At 44.5% G+C, this 18,054-nt stretch overlaps 1 pseudogene; it reads right to left on the reverse strand.

Annotated features, from left to right (window-relative positions):
• Nucleotides 1–482: 482 nt before the first annotated feature.
• The window catches only part of LOC113178011 (E3 ubiquitin-protein ligase TRIM35-like), a 42,844-nt pseudogene continuing 25,272 nt past the window's right edge, over nt 483–18,054 (reverse strand).

Genomic DNA, 18,054 nt, shown 5'->3' on the forward strand with positions numbered 1-18,054 from the left:
GCTCACCCCTGAAAAAGCCCGCAGTCCTAAGCCATCCCAAACACACTTTGAGCCAGGGGTTTCAGAACATTCCTGCTCACAAATAGTGCTACATCCTGCACTGGGCGAGACTTCAAAGATTTGCTTCTTGTAAAAAAGATCACTCTCAGTTTCCAAAATCAACATTTCCCCTCTGAGCCTTTTAGCACTTGATTAGTTGGCAAAACCAATATTAGTTTAAATGAAAGGCAATCTACAGAGCAGAGTGACTCACGGAGCTGCCGTCCTCCCCCAGGGTGACCGAGCTGACAGGCTACGAGCCACAGGACCTGATTGAGAAGACGCTGTACCATCATGTGCATGGTTGCGACGCATTCTACCTCCGCTATGCGCACCACCTCCATGAGTAGTACCACCTGGGCCTGGGAGGCAGCTGGCCGGGGAGGGGGCATCCCTTGCCTGGCACAGTGTCCAGAGGAGCCTGAATCCTCAGAGGGGCTTCGTTACAGGTGCCAGTTCTTGAGCATCCTCTCCAGAACCTGCTCATGAAGCCGGCAGGTGCAGGGTGTTGGGGAATTGCCTGGATTCCAGATTGTGGACTTGGAATCCAGCTTCTATATGAAGTGTGCACACCAACTATGAAAAATGGCAATAACCAGAGAAGAATTGACCCCTGATCACTTAACTGTGGTCAGGGACTGGTTTAAGGGATTAAGCAGATTACTAACCCAGTGAGGGGGAGTCTCGTGTGCATGCTTCTCCTTCTACTGTTGAGGATGCTGAGGTCCACTGAGGTAGAGCCACTTGCCTATGGTCACTCATCAGGGAGGTGGCAGATCTAGGAGTCAAACCTAAGCAGAGTCCAGTTGCTGAACCCCGACCCTGCTGGCGATGCTCAGGGAAGGCCTACATGTTCCATGATAGAAATCAGCTTGGAGTGAGTGAACAGAACAGTGTTTGATCGGCCAATGGAGGTGATTTGGGGATATCTGCATGTTTCAGAGGGGATGCTCCAGTCACCGAAGTATCACTATCAAAGTGACACTCCGAGAGTCCAAATGCAGCAAAGAATAATTTGGATGGAGTGGAACACCTCCTCCTCCTGCTGCTGTTTAGTGGGTACATACAGATGGTCAGAGGAGCTCAGTCTCCTGCAGAGGGACCCAGAGGGCTTGTCCTTTGTTCTCGCTTTGCTGGGTTAACTAAGAGATGTTAGAGGACAAGTGCTGGTATCTTGTCGGAGGTGGGCGGCAGTTCCCGGGGCAGCTAAGTCTGAAGCCACATTTTGCAGCGTAGAACACGGCATCACTAGGGTGTGGCTGCTGTTTTCTTCTCCCCGAGTCACCACAAGCAGAGGCTGTGGCAATCAGGACTTTCAGCTGGACAGACTCCTTGCTCCCGTGTGCACATGAAGACTCCGAGTTGTGAACCATCCTTCCTCCCTTCCTTCCTTCATTCGTACCTTCCTTTCTTCCTTTCTTCCAAATCACAATCTCATAAGCATCCCTGTTACTCCTGAGACCAAGGTGGGTAGGGAAGCAACAGCTTAGCATCTGGATGGAGTCCGTAGTAGAGCCTCACCCCTGAGGAGCTGAAAGTGGTTCTGCCAAGGGGGCAGCCATCCCACAGGCTCCTGGGGAGGAGCGTGCTGGGAGCTTCTGCTGCAGCATTGAGCTGCACGGGAGAGAGTTACTCAGAGTGTGGCTGGACGCTGCCCATGAGGCCTCCGAGCATGGGGAGAGAGAACCGGTGGCATTGAAAGTCCTCACTTTTTGAATTTTTATTTTATTTGTGGTGCTGGAGATGGAACACCTTTTCCTGAGAGAAGGTAAGAGGATTTGTGCTTTGGAAAAATCATGAAGGTCCTAGTGACGCTAGTCATGTGACCCTGGCCAGGGCCAGAATGGGCAAATCAAAGAAAACCAGAAAAGGCTATCGTGGCCATGATGGCGACCATTCCAGGGCTCTGAGGGTGGCTGGGGTTGAGCAGCTCTCGCAGAGACCAGGGGACAGCAACCCTCTTCCCGGGCTCGGGGAGGGCGAGCATGGTGGGATCCACCATGAGCCCCGGTGACTGCCCAGCCTCCCCTCTGCCAGGGTGTCCTGATGCATAGAGAGGCTGGCATCAAGGAGTCCAGGCGTTCACCCAGCAGAGTGCTGGGAGCCGGCCCCAAACTCACGCCTCGCTTCCATGTCGAGACAGGCCCTGTGCCTGGGTAGCACCAGCCCTCAGGGCAGCCATGACCCCAACCTGGCAGTTTACCCTCAGTGTCTGTCACTGTGACCAAAATACCTGACAAGGGCACTTAGAGGAGGAAAGATCTCTTCTGGCTCATTGTGTCAGAGGATGCAGCCACAGGCAGCTAGCCTGAAGGCAGAAATGTCATGGGGGAAAGGCGCGGCCGAGGAAAGCTGTGGCTGAGGAAAGCCTTCCCCTCATGGGAGCTAGGAAGCTCAGGGGAAGAAAGAGAGGAAGGGCCAGGGACAGGCAAACTCCTCCCCAGTGAGCGCCTCCTCCGATGGCTCCATTCATCCATCAATGGACTGATCCATGGGCTGATCCACTGATGAGGTCAGGGTCCCTGGGATCCACTCACTGCCTAAAGCCCCGCCTCTGAACCTTGCTGTGGTAGGAACCAGGCCTTCACCAAGAGACTTTGGCAGTCATTCCAGATCCAAGCCTTAACCCCCTCCTCTCCCAGGCCAGACTCATCAGATAAAATAAGCACACATCGCCAGCAGCCGGGGTGGTGGGGTTGGGACTTCATGATGTGACACTTTGGCAACTTCAAAACCTCCTCAGTGTGTGGTCCCAGAGGCTCTCCTTTCTTCCCCAGGCCCAGAACTGGGGCAGAAGGGCCAGCGCCAGGCCTCCTGGTCCCAGCTCTCCATCCCTGGGTCCAGATGCACCTGTTATATTTCCTTAAACTCCAGTTACAGACACTGAGCTTGGAGTACAGGGGCAGTTGTTTAGTTGAACTGAAACATGGGTGGGGAGAGGGAAATGAGCAGGGAGGAAGAGTCTGCTTCTATGGGCTACTGCAGGGGCGGCTCATGCTCAGTCCCCGGGACTCTGGAGCCTGTATGGCCCCTGCCCCAGAGTTATGGAGCCCACAGGGAGAGGGAGCTGAGGTAGTTGGACTCCAGCCCCTGACAGTCACTGCCTGAGGACTGATCTCAGGGCAGGGCCTGAGGAGGGAGAGCAGGCAGGCAGTGGGAGTGGCCACTGGCTGTTGCCCAGGTCAGCCTCCCCCAGCCCCTCCTCAGCTCCCACGTCCCCTGGCCACCATCTGGGGCTGTGTGACGCTGTCCAGGCACTGGCCCTGCACCAGTTCCCCTCTCCTGCCAGCCCTGGCTCTCGACTTCTCTCTGTTTGGTGGGGCCACAACTCTCTCAGGGGCACCGTCACCTCTCTGCCTTCCTTGCCTGGGACCCTGTTGGCCAGCTGCAATGTCCTCCTGTCCAGCTCCTGCTTGAGGGCTGAGGGAGCCCCCACACAGGCCAGTTCTCTACACTCCAGCTGGATGCCAGCAGCTGCCACCTCTCCTCCTGGGGCCATGTGTCCAGCTGCTGGCCCCATAGAGCCCACCCAGGGACCAAAGTCCTTTCTTCCCTTCACCTCCTCATGGGAACTGGGCGAAATTGTGAGGGTGGCCATGACAAAACTTGCTGACGAGGTGGCCTAAGTGACAGACACTTATTTTTCCAAAATTCTCAGACGGGAAGTTCAGGATCAGGGTGTTGGCAGGGTTGGTTCCTTCTGGGCCCCTCTCCTTGGCTTGTAAGTAGCGTCTTGCCCTGTGCCCTCACATGGACATCCCTGTGTGTGTCTGTGGACCTCATCTCCTCTTCTTGCAAAGACGCCAGTGACATGAATGATGTGACCCCAGGCCTCTGTAATCACCTCTCTGAGGGCCTGTCCCCCAGCACAGTCACACTCTGAGGTAGTAGGGTGAGTCCTTCCACAGGGAACCTCATGGCAGGGGACCTGATCTCTCCTGCTTCTCACCCATGTCATGGGCCGGGCTGCCTCAGTCCAGCTGGCCAGGCGGCTTGGGGAGCAAGTGAGAAGCCTGAAGGCGTAACTTTGCAATGTGATTTTTCAGTCTTGTCACACGGTGCTAGGGCTCAGGGGCCTGGCCTGAGAGGAGGCCCCCAGGCTGGCCTGCTATTCTAGCCTCCTGCCCTCCCATGCTCCACCCAGAGCTGCATCACAGCTGCTGCCGACCCAGCACTTGAGTCCTTTGCTCTGATCAGCTAGAGCTGGCCTGCTGGCTCTCTTAGGAACACAGGGACATTGGCAGCCTCTGCTGCTCCCCCTCCATCCTCCGCAGATGGCTGCAGGTACCGTAGGCCACTGTCCCACCCACCTGGGCTCCTTATGACTTTGCAGTGAGAGGCACAGTGGCTCCTTCTGGCCAGTTGGTGAGGTCACTGAGCACAGGGACGGAGCAAGCAGCAGCTACCCTGCGGGACCAGAGTGGGTCGCTGTGAGGTTTCCAAGACTACACTCTGCACAAGCCAGGCTCTCTGGAACAGGGCCAAGGCCCTGCGGAGGCCTGACTGGACACGAGGGCCATAGTCAGCTGGTTTTCACACATTTTTTAAAGATGATCTTTATTGGGAGTGGGAGTCCATGGGGTCTGCAGAATCGCGGTCCCCAAGAAAAATAACTCACAGCCTTCCAGAAAGGCAAGTGTGAGCAAAAGCAGAGCCTGGCACTGCTGTTGGGAGGCCTCTGGGGTCAGTGTGAGTGGCACCGCAGCCCAGGGGGGCTTCTGTGCGCCACAGTGGCAAGTGGGCCTGGTGTCCCAGGGAAGGTCTCCAAGTGAGGCTGTGCCAGGTCTACCTCAGAACCTTCATGACAACAAGTGAAGACGGGACCTCACAGGAGAGACTGTGGCCTTCCCACCCACCCCACCTCACTCCTGGGGACCCCAGGCACGATGCAGTCATCTGGCCTCAGACTAGAGAGGCCATGCTCCCCCAGACACCCTGACAGGCTGGTGGGGAGGGCTCGGTGTCTGCGCACCTGATGATAGGTGTCGAGGGACACCTGGTGGGCTTCTGTGTCCATGGTTCAGAAGAATCATGACCTTCCACAGGACTGAGAATTTCACCTCTTTGGGTAGGCCCCTATCCAGAGTGGGCCAAGCCGAAATGACAGAAGAGAATGCAGGCCATGTCCCAGAAAGGCTTTGGGGCCTGAATGTGCAGTTTACAAAATTTTAAGCAGAACTGTTATGACAAAATTATAGGACATTAGAGTAACTGTATAGAGCCGAGGAGAACACTCTCTGAAGGGCACACGGTAGTCATAAGCTCAGATGCTTAGGGGGCCAGGCACATAGCAGGAGTGGGCAAGTTAGTATAGGGCAATAGAAAGTGGCAGAGTCTGGGCTGGGGATGTGGCTCAAGCGGCAGCGCGCTCGCTGGTTCCATCCTCAGCACCACATACAAACAAAGATGTTGTGTCACCTCCTTGGCCTCCCGCAACCTGGCTAGGAAGGCCTGGAGCTCCAGCGTCTCCACAAAGAGTGCACGGCACACAGTCTGGTAGTGGGCCTGCACGCCCCGAGGGTCGGTCAGCCGCGCCGCGCACAGTCGCATGGCCTGGGAGAAGGTGCGCGGGGCCCAGGGGCCACCGTCTGCAACCTCCTCCTGCTCCTCTGGATCCCCGTAGCCCTCGTCCGCTGCCCCACAGCCGCTGTCCTCGCAGTCGCTGTTGGCCATGAGGTCGATGAGCCGCTCCAGCTGTGGGCTGAGCTCTTGCTCCTCCCTCTCGTCCAGGCCCCAGTCCAGTGCGCAGTAGATGGCAAAGCCCAGCGACTGCACCATCTGTAGGACAAAGAGGGGTTGGCGGCAGGTGTCAGGGAACAGTGCAGGGCGCCCCAGAGCTGGGCAGGCTGCCAGCCCCTTCACAGGAGGGGAGTGGCCAGGCCCAGTGAGAGGCCAGGATGGAGGAGCCAACGGCCCACTGAGGGGATACACCAGGTACAACACGGTGAGGTGCGTGACTGAAGGGACTGCCCGCGCCACACCACTTTGCAGAACAGCTTGGCCCCTCGCAATCCAACAGACGTGGGACCAGTGCCTCAGCAGCTCTCTCTAGGTGCTGAACTGACGGTCCCGAGCGCAGCCACTGGAACGTTCTCCAGCTGAGAGTGAGACCGCACTCGGGACACTCACAGGGAATGCTACCACACAGCAAAGAGGAACCAACAAGCAGTCCCACGTGCTGATCCAAGGGACAGGATCGGCAGGGAGCCTTCAGGACACACCGTCCCTTCCAGGAGCCTCGGGGAGCTGAGCCTGATCAGATGCAGAGGGTCAGGGGCTCCCCACAGGCATCCTCACTGGGGTGCCACTGAGAGGGGTGGACCTTCCAGAGGTTCCACTGCAAGGTCTTCTGCTGGAGTGTGCCCTCGGAGGGAGAGTGCAGCCCAGCCCTTCCCTCCTCTGCCCTGTGCTCCCACCATGAAGTCCTGGTGGACACAGTGCTGAAGGTGGGGCCCGCGGATGGCTAGACCCGAAGGGATATGGGGGGTTACTAGTGGGTACCTTGCCCCTCGGGTGGGAGTGCCCCAGCTGCTCTGGGCTGTGTGCTGAAGCCTCATATGTTTTGGCCAGGTTTTAGGAGAAGGGAACCAAGGCCTAGGGAGGCAGCAACTGGCTCCTAGCCTCTGCCCGAGCCTCCTTCCTGCTGCCTTAAGTCATGATTCTGTGAGGGAGTCCTGCTTGCTGCCCCCACCTGCTCCCCAGGTCCCAGTTTCTTCTGAAGACAATGCCAATGGCAGCCCCTTCCCACCTCTCAGAACCACACAGATCCTTCAAGTGGAGTGGGTGGGCAGTTCCGTGGGGGTACCTGTGGGTATGTGCTGTGCCTGGCCTTGCTCTCCAGGTACCCCTCTAAGGTTGGGCCCATTTTGCAGGTGGGCAGATAGGCTCTGGGAGGCTGGATCCTTGCCGGGAGCTGAAATCTGGCTGACCCCAAGCCAGACATGGTGAAGTCTGACCTAAAAAGTCATCACACTGGAGTGGGTGGTGGGTGAGAGGAGGGGATCATCAGGCAGGGTGGGTGGGACCCAGTGCCGTGGCCCCCAGTGAACCAGGCACCCCGGGCTGTTCTGCCTGCTTTGGATAAGCTTGAGGCTCTCCGAGTTCTTCACCTATTGGTTCGGTTTGGTTTATGGCACTGAGTCTGAACCCAGGCCTCCAGCAAAACTCTAAAGTTTCCTTTCATAGTGTACATTTTTAAATGTTTAAAATCCTTTGACTACTGGCCAGAACTGGGAAGAAAAATATTTTTAGGGGGATGTATTGATTTAGGGCATTCTTTACCCAGCTTTTTGTTTGGTTGGTTCTTTGTTTGTTTGTTTGTTTGGTTGGTTGGTTAGCTTTTTGCTCCCCCCCTCAAAAAAATTAAATATTCAAGTCAACATGTCAAAATATGAGCATGCCTAATAAGGACCTAAAATTTTCCCATTATTATGTGATTTCTTACATATTTTAATGGAAATATATATTTACTTGTAAAATTTGTGTTGGGGATATTTCACCATTGGTTTCAGTTGCAAAAGACACCATATGCTCTGGAAAAAAATACTGGAAAAAAATAAAGGATAAATTATTGCTAAACCCATGCTAGAAAAGTTTGAATTATGACCAGTATAGAAATCTAAAGCAGAAGATCCTTAAGCCAATGTATCTAAAATCCCCATTAAGTGCTTCTGAAAATGCTGGTCCTTGGACTGTACCCTCAGGCATCTTCCCAGGTAGAGTTGGGCCCAGATGACAATGATGCGGAGAGATGCTCCGACCTGGAGTCATAGGACACTGCCCTCAAGTTGACAATGAGCTTGTTCCCACATCTCTTCCCCAAATCCTCCAACTACTCTACCAGGTACGAAAAAAAAAGACTACTGACCCATTTTACAAAATCAAGGCTCACAGAAGTCAAGGGCAAAGGCTGTACCCGGGTTCACAGTCAAGAACATAGAGAAACCAGGACTCAGTGTGGGAACTAAAAGTCCAATTCTTTCCACCTACTGTTTTTCCAAACTTGTTTAATCATAAATTTCACCCACAGCAGTTGTTTAAAATAGAAATTCCCAGACCTCATTCCTGGAGTTTCTGATTCCGTAGGTCTGGCCAGGTCTTGGAGTCTGTGTTTTTAATAAGTACTGGGACTCCCTTAGGTAAATTTTATGATCAGACAAGTTTGAAAAAATATATTCTACTATATTTCCTCTAGGACAGGATTTTTCAACAGCAGTTCTACTAACATTTTGTCTAATAATCCTGTGTTTTGGGGCTGTCCTGAGCCTTAGAGGATATTCAGCAGAATTTGAACTTTGCCCACTTTGGCACTGCTCCTGCTGACCCCCACCTCACCCCCAGTCCTACAACCAAAACTGTATCCAGATATTGTCAGATCGCCCAGTTGAACCATTGGCTCCAACTATACAAAGTGAATGCCTCATCTTATTTAAATTACAAATAACAATAATAATAATAATAAAACAGAAATGGGCACCAAACCATATTTCTTTAAATACAATTTTTAAATTCTAGCTTTTAATAAAGATTTGCAACAAGAAAACACTTTTCCTTCAAATCTATTTATTTTTTGTTAGAACTCTTATTTTCTTTGTCAAAGATCATCCTATTATGTTTCTATTAATAGGTTAAAATAAAAGAGAATGTAAGAGATCTTTCAGGGTTTGAAAATATTCTATTATGGTGTGTATCATATATTTTTCATAAAGGATCATTTCAATCCAATTATCCAAAACTTCGTGTAAAAATATGCTACTGCTGCAGAGACAAAAACAATTTAAACTAATGAGCCCAGAGGCTATTCTGATTTCTCTACATCCCTAGTCTTCATTAGAATGTGACATACATTTATTTTCTTTTAAAGAGAATTATAATAAAAGTAGTATTTGCTATATAATATGCTACTCTTTATCTCATTTCTATTTAGCTCAAAAGTTATTTCACTAAAAACAAAATAATTTGAAGCATCAAGATTTATGTCAATCTTAAATTTCTGGCTAAGCTACACATTCCCAATAATTACTAATCTATTTTTGTTTTAGAAAATTTTTTACTTAAGTTTCCTAAATATTGTGAAGAAAACTTAAACTACATTTTGGAATACATTTTAGGACCTATAATAATTTATCTCAAAGTCAAATGTACAGTTGCTTTGTCTAGTTTTTCTCTAAGGCAAGAAAAAAGCAATAATGCCTCCAAAGTAGGTTTACCTATTTTTTTTTAAGTTAAATGACTAAATGCATCTCAATTGAGATTCTGCAAGTAAGGCTAAAGAAATGTTTTATATGTGTCTGAACTTCTTGTATCATGGTGACTAATCATTGTTAGAATAAGAAATGTGAGTATAATTTTAAAGGGCCAGAATCACTAAATGGAACTGTATTTTATTGATAGTGACCATATTCTTCATGTAAAATTTAACTGATTCATTTGATTTTCATTGACTGTTAATGGAGATTTCACTTACCATTGGATTTTTAAAGAATTCATATTTGGCATAATTTTTTCTAAAGTACAGCTTATTTTCTTCTTCCATTCCCCAGTTAGACAGAACTTCAGTCATCCACTCATGGTCTTCTAGTGTTCTTTCTGTGAAGAATGCTTCAGTGAATATGTTAACAGATAAACAGACACACACACACAAATAACTGTACAAACATTTAGAATAGATTTTGTATACATGTCTCATATGCATAGAAAATTTCAACTCAATTCCTAAATATTCAGATTGATAAAAATTCCTCATCAATTTTGAATTAGTAATTAAATTTTTATACCAAAGCAGTCATCTGAAAAGAAAAATTTCATATCACAATGTACATTTTGCTAATTCTCAATTTCCTTTTATTGCTATGCAAATTATGATATAAATTTAATAACAAACTGCATTAAGATAAAGAGCTATCCTTCCTCCAACTCATCATGGTGCCAAAATTAAAATATTTGTTTCAGGGTTGAACAATTCACCTCATTAAGGGATGAAGAATTTTGACAGATTCAACACACAGTTAAGAGGCATAATCTGGGTAGATGAGAAAAAATTAAAATAGATGCTTTTAAAAGAAAATGTTAATGAAAGTAAATACAGATTTTTTAAAGAACCTCAATTCCTTATGGTACTTTGTACTTTCAAAACTAATATTAAGGAAAACATATCTTGTATTAACAATAAAGATAATTAGGTAAGGGGGGAAAGCACTGGGTAGAAAAGACACTTGAATGATTGAAGCAATGGCAACTTAAATAGGTAAAACATAATACCAAATTCCTATTTCAATAAGAAACTGTAATGATGTTCATATATTATTATTTATAATAGCCTCAAACTGGAAGTTACCCGAAAGTCTAGTTACTTGCATATGAATATGATGTGAAAATAAATAAGTTGTATAAAAGCATTCCCAGAAATGTGGATTAATTTTAGAAACATTAAGTGAAAGAAGTCAGGCCCAAATAGTATATGCTGCATGATTCCACTTACATAGATTCAAAACAGGAAAAATTATGCTATGGTGCCAGAAATGTGAACAATGCCTATACAGGATAAATGAGGCATGCAGGGAACCACTGGGGTAAGGTCAGTGCTGTGTTTCTTGATCTGGGTGTTGATTACCTAGCTACGTGGCATTCTCTGAGAAGTTACAGAGTTATCCACGTTGGCTTGCTCACTTTTCTTTATGTGTGTCATAATTCCATAAAACATTGGGGGAAAAATGTAACTGTAAAATTATTAATGCAAAAGAGGAAACAGAGAACAGCCAACAAAAGAATAAGAGATTCTCTGCTTTTTTAGTATTTCTAGGACCTTTTTGAAAAGTATCTATGCCTCAGAAATTCAACGCTCAGTAGTGATCTGTGACCTACTGCACCTGAACCCTTGAAAGTAATGTCATCCTTAAATAGAAGCTTATTCATCTGAAAAGAAGTTCTTGACAGAGTACTCAATGAATATGGATGAGTTTGAGTTAAGTGTGTATCAACACTCTTGGTTCTGTTCTTAACTCTGATTGCTCCTTTTCTGTCTCATTGACTGGTTCCCTTCACTGCTTCTCTTTCCTATGACTTGATTTAGTCCTTCACTCAATACCTTCCTTTGTCCTTCCTCAAACTAATTCACCACCTCCCCTTTTTCATCACATCTGGGAGGCTCCTTCAACTGGAATCTCTGCCTAGAAGTACCTTCAGCCAAGGTCCAGTCCTACCTTCTGACACTCTCCACCAACTCAAGCACAGTTCACCTGAAATGAAAGTCAGTATAGTGGTTCTTCAAAATAGTAAACATGGAATTACCATAGGATACAGCAATTCCAGTCCTGGGTGAGTACCCCCAAAGAAGTAAAAGCAGAGATTTAAAGATATTAGTACAACAATGTTCACAGAAACAAAATCCATAAGAGCCAAAAGGCTAAAGCAACCCAATGTTCATCAAGGGATGAATGCATAAACACAATGGAATAGTCACTTTAAAAAAAAGGGGTGAAGTTCTGACATATGCTACACCATGGATGAACCTCAAAGTTACTATGATAAGTGAAAAACTACAATCAGAAAAGGTCAAATACTGTAATGCTACCATTTATACAAGACACCTAGAACAGCCAAAGTCACAGGGACAGAAAGTAGAATAGAAGTTGCCAGAAACTGGGGGTGAGGGGGGTAAGGAGTTATTGTTGACTTGGTATAGAGTTTCATTATGGGAAGATAAAATGTTCTAAAGATAAATAGTGGTGATCATTGCATGACAACATAAATGAATTTAATGCTGCTGAACTGCACATTTAAAAATAGTTAAAATGGTAAATTTTATGTGATACACATTCCATAATTTTTAAAAACACCTTAAAGCAAAATAAATTAATCTTTCTTTTTATATTTTAGATTTTTCTCCACTATGATAAGTGTTATTTTTACCACATTCTCTCAAAGAAATGTAGAATTAAGTCACACTTTCATTTTTTTCAACCTCCTCTCCAATAATCCTTTACTCCTGATATTGCAAGCTATCAGGTGTTATTACTCCAAATGTCACTCATAACCAACAACTCCTACACACACACACATCACACACACACACACACACACACACACACACACACACACACACACACACAAGCTTTTCCACCATCACTACTATTGTTGGACCATCATTTTTTTCTTGTAAAGCCTCTTATCTCCAAATTTCTTCCAATCCAACCTGAACACTGTTATCACAGCAACTTCCTGTCTCTCGAGATGGTTGTCTGAATGTGAATCCTGCTTAAAAAATTTGTCTACTTCTACTTGTTACAAGATAAACCAACGTAGTTTGGCAACTGTAAGTTATTCATCCATTCAATGAACAAAGATTTACTAAAGGCCTGCAATTTATCAGGAACTCTGTTAGAGCTGAGATTTTTGTAGTGGATAAATCAGTAAGAAATAACTGCCTTCATGAGGCTTTGGGGAAGAAACTGATGATAAATAAAAGGTAAATCTTAAAAGGTAGCAATAAACTCTACAGAAAAAAATGAAGCATGGAAGAAAGAAAGTGCTAGTGCTAACTAGAAAATGGTGAAAGGAATCCATTCCCAATAACTCACAACAGAAGGGCTTATTGAGAAGGGAGTCTTTAAACAAGACCCAAGGAGAAGAGAGCATGAGCCCAGGGGATACTTAGAGGAAGAAGAACAAAGCCACCGAGATGAAACCAAGGCTGGTATTTCTGGAGCTTGGCAAGGAGGTTAATGCTGAGTAAGCACATGAGACAGTACCAGGAGGAGAGGCCAGAGAAATAATGGAGATGAGATGGGAGGCTGTATCAGGCCCTGCAGACCTTAGTAAGGACTCAGCTTTTCCTCTGAATTATGTGAAAATCATGCTGAACTCAGGGAAAACCTGAGCTGACATGTTTTAACTGGATTATACTCACTACTGAGTGAAGAAGTGACTTTAAAAGTTGTAAGGGTTGAAAAATAAAATCTATTTCATAGGCTACTTCAATGAACCCAGAGTGAGGGTGCGGCTTAGATGAACATAACAACAGTCAATTTTGTAAAAAACAAACAAATAACAACAAAAAAATAGGCAGACTCTGGATCTATTTTGAAGATGGAGCCAACAGAATTTGCTGGAAAATAAAATAGGACTGAAAAAAAGTGTACTTAAAAAGACACCAGGTTCTGGGTATAAGCACTCTGAAGGGCTGTATTAAGAAGATATCAAATGGGAAGTTGCATCCTTAATAATCTTCCAATCCCCACTTGACTCTATTTCTCACACAAACCGTGCTGGAATTTTAAAGTTTATGAAACATAGGTATGCACTAGTAAGTTCTGTAAGTACTGGAAACTGTATCTATGATCCTTGCAACTACACTGAGAGAATGTTCAGGAAGGAATCAACATGCTGGCTTGTTTGCTTTGCAGACTTGTTTCTTTGCATCCATTTCTCTCCCACCAAGGAAATAGCTAGGTTCTGTCTTCAACATACACTTTAAAGAAAGGAAAAATGACAAAGAGGAATTTTATTGGTTTTTGAGCTTCAAAGTAGACTTTATTGATATTTGGCAAATGCAACTGCTTAGGGAGAATCAGAGCAATTCCAATCCTCTGTTTTCTCTTACAGAGATGCACCCTCTGCTTCCTGGGAAAGAAACAAGGATAAAGGAATTGACAGTTGATGGAGTGAAAGAAAAAAAATAGAGACAGGACCTGTATGGTGCTGGTCCCAAGTGACTCTATATCCTGCCCCTTTCCAGCACTAGAATGTTTTTTGGTTGTTAAAAGTCCAATAGATTAAAACATGTGATGTAGCTCAAACCATAGTCTAAAGAATATATTCTCAAAGGGCTGGGGATGTAGCTCAGTGGTAGAGGGTTTACCTAGCACATGTGAAGCCTGGTAGGTTCAATGTACACCAGCACAGAAGAAAACAAAACAACTCTCCTCAAGAAGCCCTGCATCTAGCACAGCGAGAAGCAATTGCTGAGTCAATGTTAAATCTAATAAAAAAGCATGGACATCTCAAATGCCCCAGAGAGGAGGGAACACAGAGAACTAAGAAAAGGCCATGAATATAAGGGTCTTTATGCTTCAGGCAGTAATCTTGGAAGGAGCAAGAGTTTCCAGAACAAAAAAGATTGGATAACAATCAGACAAGTACCTCCTTCGGGACTTACATGCCCCACCACAATGTCAGAAATGTGAAGGTGGGTCTCAATGTTCAACACAGAACATTTTAGACCTGTATGCAACTCACTGATAGAATCTAAATTATTTATCCCAACAAGTCTAGAGAGTGATCAAACAATAGAAAACTAAATTGTCTGCAAGGACAGAAGAATCAGAGTGCAAAATTAGTTCCATTTTGTGAAATAAAAGTTGTATTTTGGCATGTCTCACTCTAAGAGCTGTTTTACTGCTATATTTGATTCTTATAACACCTTTAAGTAGATGAATAGTGGCCCTAAAGATGTCACATCCTAATTCATGGAACCTGTAATTGTTACCCTACATGGCAAAGCTTTTGCAGATGTTATTCAGGGCTTTGAATTGGGGAGAATATTCTAGATCAATCAAGTGGGCCCTAAATCGAACCAGAAGCATCCTTTTAAGGCACGGGCAGAGGAGAATAAACAAAGACAAAAAAGAAAATGCAATGGGATCACAGAAGCAGACATTCAAGAGGTGTGACCACAAGCCAAAGAATGCAAACAGCCACCAGAGTCTGGATAGAGCAAGGAACAGATTCCCCTTAGAATTCCCAGCAGGAAAATAACCCTCCAGATTTCTGAAAGTAAACATCCCTATTGTTTATGTCACCAAGTTTGTGGTAATTAGTTATAGCACTCTTAGGAAATTAATACAATAATCTAATGAGAAAGCTGTATTTCCATTTTACTGATAATAACTGAGGTTTAGAATAGCCAATTTTCCCCAAGGTTGAACAGTAGCAACATATCTGACCCCACATGATGCTCTCTCCCCTGCACAGAATTACTGCTACCTGCCTAGAGCTTCCCAACCAAGAGACATTCTCTGCCACCTACACTGTGTCTATTTATATCACAGGCATTCTTTCTGTATCAGCTAAAATCAATTTCTTGTTGTTTTTTTTTTTTTGCCGTTTTCATGTTTCCATTGTCTCAATTTTTTTATTTTGAAACAAATACAAAAAAATATTTGCTAACTAATTGAAAATAAACAAACATATTTAAATTGTAAGGTAAAAATAATGGGCAACATTTCAAATTACATCAATCTTCATCTTCCATGAAAGTAATTATAAATCCTTTCAATTTGGACTGCATTAAAAGGTAAATACAACTACACTTTCATCTCCCTCCAGTCAGAATGACAATTTTCAAGAACAGAAACAATAATAAATGCTGGCAAGGATGTGGAGAAGGTACACTCATACATTATAAGTTGTAATGCATATTAGTATAATCACTCTGGAAAGCAGTATACAGTAACCTCAAAATATTAGGAGTGGAACCGCTACATGACCCAAGTATTCCCCTCATTGAGAATTATCCAAAAAAAAAAAACCTAAATGCAGCATACATCAATATTTATTCACAATAGCCAAATTCTAGATTCACCTCAATGTCTATTGATAGACAAATGGATCAAGAAAATGTGGTAAATATATACAATGGGGTTTTACTCAGCTATAAAGAAAAATAAAATCATGGGGTTTCCCAGTAAATGGACAGAAATGAAAAAAAAAAATCATGCTAAGTGAAAAATGCCAAACTCAGAAAATCAGTGTTGAATGTTTTCTCTCATATGATGAAGCTGTAGCAAAATAAGGGAAAAAATGGGGGGATCAAATGTCACAAACACATAGCGAAGATCAGCGGAGTACAAGAATAACATTGAGAGGGATGGAGGAGGAATGGGAAAGGGGAGAAGGATGGAATGAATTTAATAAATTCAGATTATATCCACATATGACTATACCACAGGGAATTTTACCTTTTTAAAAACACCAATCAAAAATAAATAAATAAATAAATATGCAAAATGAAGATTAGTGTAATAGAGGAAAGAGCAAAAGGGGAGTGAAGAGAGGAGTGTAAGGAAAGGGAGCAGGGATTGAAATCAAATTTCATGCACCATGCAACTTGTCAAAATGTCTCCAAGTACCATGTAGAACTATAATCCTCTAGTTTAAAAAAACATAAAAAAGTAAATACAAAAAGGATTCAAAAATCAAGCTATAACAGATGTGTGAACAGCTATAACAGATGTGTAACTAAAAAAAAAGGCAACTCTGTGAAAGATGAAACTGACACATACATTTGTGCTTGTGCACACTGCAAGAATAAGGGGATGGCAGCAGGGTTAAAACGGGTGCAGTCTCATTTTTCAGTAATCCTTTTCAGATGTTCATACTGACAGATTGTTCTTTGTCTTGCTTCTAAGTTATTTTTGATACTAATTCAAAATTAAATCTCAGCCTCTCCTTTTTAGCATTATTAATTATAAATAACTTTGTCACAAACTAGCCTTGTCACCTGAGCCTTAATTTCTTCAGCTCCAAAATTAGGATAAAAACCTATGGTCAACACTTTCAGAATTGCTATGAAGATCAAGGAAACCAAGTTAGTATAATAGATTAAGCAGGTGCTGAAAAAAATGCTCGAACTCTTAGTACAGAGTAGATTAAAGAGTCTTTTAGATAGAACTTTTGTCTCCAAAAATGAAATTTTGACATAATAAGAGGGTTTTTTTCCTACAACTGAGTCAACTACAAAGTATTGTATACTAGCACTATACATTATTTTGAGTTTTGCTCAATATTTGGGTAGATTGAGAATACATTTTGTCACTCAAATGGATATCAATATTTTAATCAATAAAAACAAAATAGCCATTATTATGATTATTACTAACATATATGTGAGTATTTAGGATGTGCTAGGTGCTGAGCTGTTTTCCATTTTACCCTCACAGCTATGAGAAAGACACTGGTGATTTACTTAATAAATAATGAAACTAAGACCAAAAGAACAAACAGAATAACTTAAAAGAATGAAAAGTTGACTTTGACTGATGGTTTCAAAAGGTTCCATCCATGGTTGGCTGGCCTCATTGTCTCTGGGCATGTGGTGAAGTGGATCATCATGGTGCAGTGCCAGGGTGGAGCAGAGCTGCTTACCTCCCCACAGCAGCTGGGAAGCAGACAGAGTGGGGGTGAGCGGTAAGGTCCAGGGGCAAAATACACACTTCAAGAGCAGCCCCCGGTGACCTGCCTCTTCCAGTTAGGCCTCACCTCCCAACATTTCCTCTACCTTCCAATAATGCCACCAGCTGGGGACCAAGCCTTCCACACAGGAAGCTTTAGAGGACATCCCAGATCCAAACTACAACACCAGGATCCAGGCAATTGCTCTCCTCAGCATTATTCCCGGGGAAATGAAAACTCATATTCACACAAAAATCTGTGTACAAATGTTAGAGCAGTTTTATTCATAATAGTCCCAAGAAGGCCCTCAAGAGGTGAACAGCTACACAAACCGGTATATCCACACCACAGATACTTACTGTTGGATGTTAAAAAGGAATAGACTCCTGATGCAGTAACTTGAATGGTCTCTAGGAAATTATGCTGGGGGTGGGGGAAGGATGGCCAGTCTCAAAGGGTTACAACTACATGATTCCATGGATAGAACAGTCACAAAAAGACCAGATGACAGAGTTGAGAAACAGATTGGTAATTATCGGGGCTTAGGAATGGGGGTGGAGGGTGACTAAAGAGGTATCTGAGAAAGGAATCCTCTTGGGATGGAGCAGTTTTGCATCTTGAGGGTGGCGGTGTCTACACAAATCTATGAGGGGTGTGAAATGGCCCAGGACGCACTCCACCACTGTGGGCTCCTGGTCCTGACATGGTACTATAGTTACCTAAATTGCAACCGTGGGGGAAACTGAGAGTAGGGAACATGGGGCCTCTCTGTACTATCTTTGCAAGTCCTTCTGAATCTATGATTATTTAAATATAGACAGTTACCAAAAAAGTAAAAAAAGGAGT

The sequence above is a fragment of the Urocitellus parryii genome, chromosome 7 (assembly GCF_045843805.1).
Source record: "Urocitellus parryii isolate mUroPar1 chromosome 7, mUroPar1.hap1, whole genome shotgun sequence".
In the NCBI taxonomy this organism is placed as follows: domain Eukaryota; kingdom Metazoa; phylum Chordata; class Mammalia; order Rodentia; family Sciuridae; genus Urocitellus; species Urocitellus parryii.